The sequence below is a fragment of the Myotis brandtii genome, unplaced genomic scaffold (assembly GCF_000412655.1).
Source record: "Myotis brandtii unplaced genomic scaffold, ASM41265v1 scaffold410, whole genome shotgun sequence".
Taxonomy (NCBI): Eukaryota; Metazoa; Chordata; class Mammalia; order Chiroptera; family Vespertilionidae; genus Myotis; species Myotis brandtii.
The window spans coordinates 3135355-3142531 of record NW_005365764.1 but is presented as its reverse complement, the minus strand read 5'-3'; the positions used below and the strand labels follow the sequence as shown (position 1 = coordinate 3142531).

Here is a 7177-nt window from a genome sequence, read left to right as displayed (position 1 = left end):
AGCGCTAAGAGGGGGAGCAAACATATTAAGAACAGTATGCCATATACGCCAGGTCCCTTGAAACATAAGCTGTGCAGATGTTTCTTCCCTGCAGCGACTGTGTCAAGCAGCAAGGATGGACCGGCTTCCAGCAGTCGAGAATGCATTTAACCTGCTGAACACCACAGCTTAGCTTAGCTCAGTGATGGTGAACCTATGACATGCGAACTCATTTTTTTGGTTGATTTTTCTTTGTTAAATGGCATTTAAATATATAAAATAAATATCAAAAATATAAGTCTTTGTTTTACTATGGTTGCAAATATCAAAAAATTTCTGTGTGACATGGCACCAGAATTAAGTTAGGGTTTTTCAAAGTGCTGACACGCCGAGCTCAAAAGGTTCGCCATCACTGGCTTAGCTCGTTTCTAGTGAATGCGCATCACTTTTGCACCACGTAAATCAAAAAATTGTAACTGACACCATGGTAAGTCAGGCACTGTCTCTATATGGAGCACCAAGCACAGTGCTAAGTTCTTGCGAGACTTGCTAAAGAAACAAAAGCAATTGCCATCATGGTCACCATCAACAGAAAGCAGTAATTTATCACATAATGACATGATGTACAAAAAAATGTCAAATTATGAGATATGTCCATATCAAAATACTCAGCCAAAAACTCTTGTAATGCCTGACACATGTTTAATCTGAGTGGTTTAAAAAAAAACGGCTAGCTTCAGTGTTTATAACTTTTCAACTTTGAAAAACAATAGTAGTGTTTTCAAATAACTCTTGCTTTTATGTATCATTCAAGCTTCCCTAACCGACATCACCCAAAATATTAACATCAATAAAACCAAACTTCAGGACTGTCCTTGGCAGTGTGTAGTGTGAGCAGATAGAGTACCATGCTACTCTACCTGAGGCTGCAGCTCTCCAACCACCTTTAACGGAAAGAAATGTCTTCATTTTTAACCTACATAATGGCGTTCTTGGAGTACTTATCCAATTCCTCAATTCTTTAGAGGCAACTTCAAATATAAAACTATCTTCTCTTCTCTGTATCTCTCCTATGAACATTTGCGATCCCATATTATAATAGCTTATTTGTAAACAAAAATGTCAAACTGCCCAGGAAAGGAAACACTCGATGATTTTTAAAAACAGCAAGTAATTCGTGATTCAGAAAAAGAACCTAGTATTCATATTTAAGAAAAGCACAGCTAATTGTTTTTCTACTTTCAAATTACAACTGAAAATTTAAAAATCAAGTAAACTATTTTGAACTCACTACAATAGAATCTTGTGGGGGTTTTCTTACCTTTTAGAAAACGTAATCATAATCAAACTTTCTTCTGAATTAGGCTAAATCTCACCTTCCAATTTACATAGGGACAGGAGAACCAAAACAACAACCCAGATATAGACAGACATAGCATATTTCCTAAGTCACTCAATTATCATATTTTAAGCAGTTTTTAATCACGGAATACACTGGGATTTTTGTAAGTTCATCCAGTAAAATATGAATAAAATTTGGAAAAGTGCTTTGGAATATTTTAGTTAATCTCCATAATTTGCCTGTGAACAAGGTTATAAGATTAAGAATCAAAGGTACAAAACAAAAATACTGATCAACTGATTTACCTAAATTTGGGGCAATTCAGTAGCAGCAGAATTACAAAATTTAATCTGATTCCTACTCTTGGAAAAATATTAAAACTGTACTGCGTTTTCAAAAACAGACGATCGCAACAGTAGCAGCAAATGACCTGGCAGGCGATCACCAGAGACGGGACACCGAATGCTCAACAAAGGCAGCAAGAGCTGTCAAGGGGACAAGGACACCTCCACTTGGGACACCTCTCACAAGCCATATAGCTGGGGCCGCATTTCCACAGAAACATCGCCACTTCCAACTGCCCACACCCTGCTCCACCCCCTATAAACAAGAACTATGGGGAGTAAGTGGACAGAGGACCTGCCTACCACACACCTAGAAGGTTCAGGTCTGTCTGCCATCATCACCTAGGCCTCCGTCCTGCAGCCAGACCTCTGCTCTTCAGCTTTGGCCAAGGAGCCTGGAACAGCTGTCCGCTGCTATGGAAGGTGAGGAGATCAAACTCCACTGAAGCCCACCTGTTTTCTGTGTTTATTAAATGTATTCTCTAATTTTAATTTTCAATGAAACCAGTGTTGTCACTTCTACTGCTGTTGCCCACCACAGGTGAAAGAGGACAGATAGCTGCATATTCTGCCGAGGAAAAGGCATGGAAAACCTGGGTTCGAGTTCTAACTGACACTCAATTAGACAAGTTATCCAACCTCACTAATTAACATTTCCTCAGCAGGAGCTGGTGCAAACCATGCAGATGGTTTGGACACCCCAGTACAAGCTAACTGGGATGCCCGTGGTAGTGCTCAGAACTATTCAGCACCACCCAGGCTCATTCCTGTGTCTTGCGACAGTTCCGCGCACCCCTGCCCACGAAGCTGTCTCCACTGGAGGCTCTTGCTGCATCTGTATGCTTCTGTCTGTTGTCTCGCAGTGTCCTGTGACCTCACGTCCTTGTGAGTTTTCTTTCCCCACCTCATGCGTTGCTCTTTCCTCCGTTCCCTCCTCACTTTCTTATCACAGGTCCTCCCCACTGTGCTCCACTTTGTGACCACAAAGCAGCATCACCTCCTCTGCCCACTATCCCCTCCCTATCCTGGACCCCAAAAACATCAACTAAAACACTCAGTTTAAGTCTGACCTGCATTGAGCTGCAATAAAATGGATAGTTGGGCCATCTCTCTAACATTCCCTACCAATCCAGACACTAAGTGCAGTGCCTGGTAGGAGAAAAGAGACCAACATGTCCATTTGCAAAATTGTTTCATAATTCAAAAATACTCATGTGGATTCCTAGGTGGCCCTCACTATGCACCAGCCGATCAATAAATTTCCCAAAATGCTACTGGTAACACCCAAACAGCTTCTCTTCCTGGATCTCTCAGCCCCTAGAACTTGACGGGGCCCACCCTGTATCCTTCATGTCACAGCCTCCAAAAAGCCATTGCTGGCTACCCCTCTACACCCCACACATACACACTTCATTAACATTACAGGACCTGTCCTGTCGTTCGTCTTGCTGGCCGTTCCCCTCACTCTCTAGAATGTCAATCCCGTGAGAGCAGGAACCTGTACCTTCAGCACTCAGAATAGTGTCTGATGCAGACACTGCACATGTTAAATACCTGGGGGAGATCATCCACACCCTCATGTCACTGACCTGCTGCTCACCGTCCTGAAGGCTCCTCTGCACGTCCTCTCTGCTCTACATTCTGAAATGCGCCATCCTGCCACCCTGTCTAAATAAAGACTCCCAGCCATCCCAGCCCAGAGGTCCCTTTTCCCTCTCTCAACGCCAACAGTCCTTTCGTTTAGCACTTTCTTTTTTGTAAACTACCTCAGATCAAGTTATTTTCCATGTGGATCCCTTACCTCTCTAAATTGACTACAAATTTCTATAGGCTTTGTCGCCTTTGAAGAAAGAACTTCAAACGTAAATTAAAAAAAAAAAAAAATTGAGTGTCCGTCACAGTATGGAGGTTTTTAATTTGAAGGGCTGTGATTGTACAAACAGATAAAATTTTCTTTTTAAGCTGATTATAATTTAACTGTTCTGTGGTGACTAAAGGTCACCTAGATAAATACTATAAACTAGCTGATACTCTCAGGGACTATTTACAGTTTTTATAAAGAACTAGAGACCCGGTGCACGAATTCATGCACGGATGGAGCTCCTCGGCCTGGCCAGCGATCGGAGCCGATCAGGGCCATCTTGCCCAGTCCCGATCGGGGCGATATATAGATTACCTGAACCTGCTAAGTGACATTAAGGAACTGTGCTCCTTCCAACTCATTACTGGTTTTCTCATAAAATTTCTGTCTTCTTTACTGTCCAGCTATCAGCAGTAAAACTATTTGCTGCTATAAGTAACTCTCCCTTTCTAATTTCCTTCTAATTTGCTGTGAACAGGAAAAGTCAATAGGTTCGAACTAGGCCTACAAAAGGGGCAAAGGGGCACAGAGTGAGGCTCAGCCATGGGAAGAGAGGCGGAAGAGACCCACTGCTTATTCTGAGCTTTCACATGTGCTCCATAAATACTGATTGATTAAATGAGTCACAAACTCAGTCGTTCCTCGGTGAGGAACACCTAAGTAGCTGTCAGCTACACACTGTTGGTGGCACTTACAAGTAGGGACTCACATGCTGCACAGAGCTGTTCCTTTTTATAATCTCATTTGCTCTTGACAACAACCATGTGAGGTTAGGTAGCACCAGGACCATCCATGCAATGGCACCCACTTCTAAAGCTATGGAAACTAAGCCCCAGAGAGGTGACATAATTTGCCCAGTTACCAGGTAAAAACCCAGGGGTCCTGTGTTTTTCTTTCCTTCCACTAAGCCCAATTGTACAAAAGCCCTGTTTACTTAGGGTAAAAGAACTTCAGGTAGGGCTCCTATGTAGCCAAAAGAGGGCAGGGCAACAGAACAGTCTGTGATTATATTCTATTATAATCTAAAAGAGCACTTGCCAATAGTCATTGTTTATTGCTAAAAAGCAAGTTCAATTCACACTAACAAATAGGAGGCAGAGGTGGAGAAGATGGTAATAAATACATCCAAATTTGGCCCTTCTATGTTACTTCACAGATTATAACCTTCCTATGGTTTAAATTAACCGGAAACACCTAACACTAAAAAACTCTCCCTGCCTCTATACCTGAAAAGTTTAATCTGTCCCATCCAAGGGACTGCTCATGTTCAATCTCATTACAGGGGCTGCTCAGACATGTAAGAAATTAGACCAAATTATAAAACCGAGAATCCAAAATTCTAGCTCAAAATGCCCAAGGTGTGTACATCTCTGGCCCATGGCAAAACTGCATGCTCCTTGGTCAGAGACAATGTGAACTGTGTTCTCACAGCGCTGCGTTCTTTTCCTTCATTGCAGGTTTGTGTGCGTCTTTGTTTGCCAATCAACAAATATTTATTGAGGGCCTATTCCATGCCAACCATCTAGGCGCTGATCAGCAACTTACTGACTTAACATGTGTCTCTAGACTACAGGCGCCTTAAGAAGAGTTACTGCTTCTTTTTTGCTCACCATTACGAAGTACTACCTAGCAGAGTGCCTGGCACACGGCAGGTGCTTAACAAACATCAGTTGAATGAAGAATGAAAGACAGAGACTCAGAAGGAAAGAGAGAAGGGACCACTTTGTATGGAAAGGAACCAGGGCTTTTCACTGCCCAGAACTCGCCTCCTGATCCCCCAGCGATCTGATGAATTCTGAAAGGCACCACATGCATGCACAGCTGTAGGCACAGCAGCTGTCATGCAAAGGAGCTGAGGCCCAGAACTGCGCAGAATTCAGCCCTTTGTTTCTCTGCCTCCCTCATGACTGGAGTGAAGTTAGGTCCACTGTCAATCTACCTGTCAGTTGCGTATCTTCAACATCTGGCTTTCAGAAATACTAAGTTAACATTGCTACTGAGTGAGCTTTACGTTGATTTACTCACTGACATCACTACCTGAAAAGATATTAAAATGTTTAAGGCCTATATAAAACTGGGTTCATATAAAAAGTTCTCATTTCAGGTCTTTGCAAGCTATAAATTAGCCTTCACAGAGTATTTAATTGAAAAACAAAACAAAAAAAAGCTTGACTCATTATTTAAACTCTCCAAACTTTAGGTCATAAAGTTCAAACAGGACTCATTACCAGTAAGCTGTTCAAAACAGACTAAGTTCTAAGAATGAGCCTCACCCAAGTATTTTAATTAAAACCTAAGATTCAGTTTGGTTATATGCTTACTACCCTGAGTAGTTATAAAAATAATAATAGGATATAAAGAAATATGAACTATGTAACTCAACATAAAAAAACAGCAATTTAGGCAGGTATGAATTCAAAGATGTGTAAGTTCATGTAATAAAGTAAAAAGTTTACTTTCCGGTTTCCCCTCCTAAATCTAACTAAATAGATTTTTAAAATTAAGGGATAAATTAAGAAGGAAAGCAAACAGTAATAAAATGTTCTAAATACGCACGCCAAAGTATGCCAAACAGAATAGCCCTGGAGTGACGATTCCATTAAGCTATGAATATGTTTAAATACATCAGTTAGTTAGGCTTAGTAGTAGAGTAAACACTTTCCCTTCCCCCAAACTCTAGTCCTTGCAAATCACAACTTACCTGGAGAGGCTGGCGACATTAGTTAAAAACAAAATGAACACTAAATAAAGGAACAAGGTGAATTATGTGAACACTTTGCAAACAATTATGCACTAAGCCTAATGTAAACAAAATCTCAATACCCAGTTAAAACAGTAAAAACAAAAAATCCTGGAATTTCCTAGAGCCTGATCATCTAATTCAGGATCAAATTATTTAATGACCTAAAACATTAGCAAAATCATATTCAACAAATACAGAAGATGTATTTAGTAAAAGGCCCACAAACTGTCCCCTGGATGAGTTATTCTCATGATACTGTGAAATACAAAGAATATGTAATGGAAAAATCAAAAAGGATTTCTTGTCTACACTTTTAAGTATCATTTTTACTTTTTTCCTAAATCAAGTTTATGTTGTGATTTTACAGTATGGTTTCCACAATTTACTTTACAATGTAGTTAGTAAAGGACAGATTCCTAAGTTCAGATGACTATAAAAATTTACTTAGGACCAAAGCGAGCAAAAACAAAAGAGTTTTATATTAGTAAGAAACTGCCATATTGTGCCTTGGCATATATTCAAACTAGGCTCTATGGAAGATTCACAAATTCACATTAAAAAAATATATATTTTTAAATCTCAACAACGTGTCAAAATGCCAGCTAGAAATATGATATATGCAACCAAACTATTTTCCTACCGGAAATTATCCCCTCCCTTTTGTAAGCGTGACTACGCTTTACCTTGGCTTGAAAACATCATAAAACAAAACTACTGGAGTTGAGTCAAAAGTAACAAAACACCACACTCTCAACTTCCATTCTGCTAATGGTCTGATTTCGGGAAGATCTGCTGTGCTGAGACCTTAGCCCACCCGAAGAGTGTTGCAATCTTGCGCCGCGCCGCGCCGCGTGGGGTGGGGTGGGGTGGGGTGGGGAAGAGTGGCAGGGCCCAGCCCGGAGCAGAGC

General features: G+C 40.8%; 1 protein-coding gene across 4 annotated transcripts in view; it reads right to left on the bottom strand.

Moving 5' to 3' along the window:
- Window positions 1-7177, bottom strand: part of PRDM2 (PR domain containing 2, with ZNF domain) — a 59988-nt gene that overhangs the window by 52367 nt on the left and 444 nt on the right. The window lies entirely within an intron of this gene.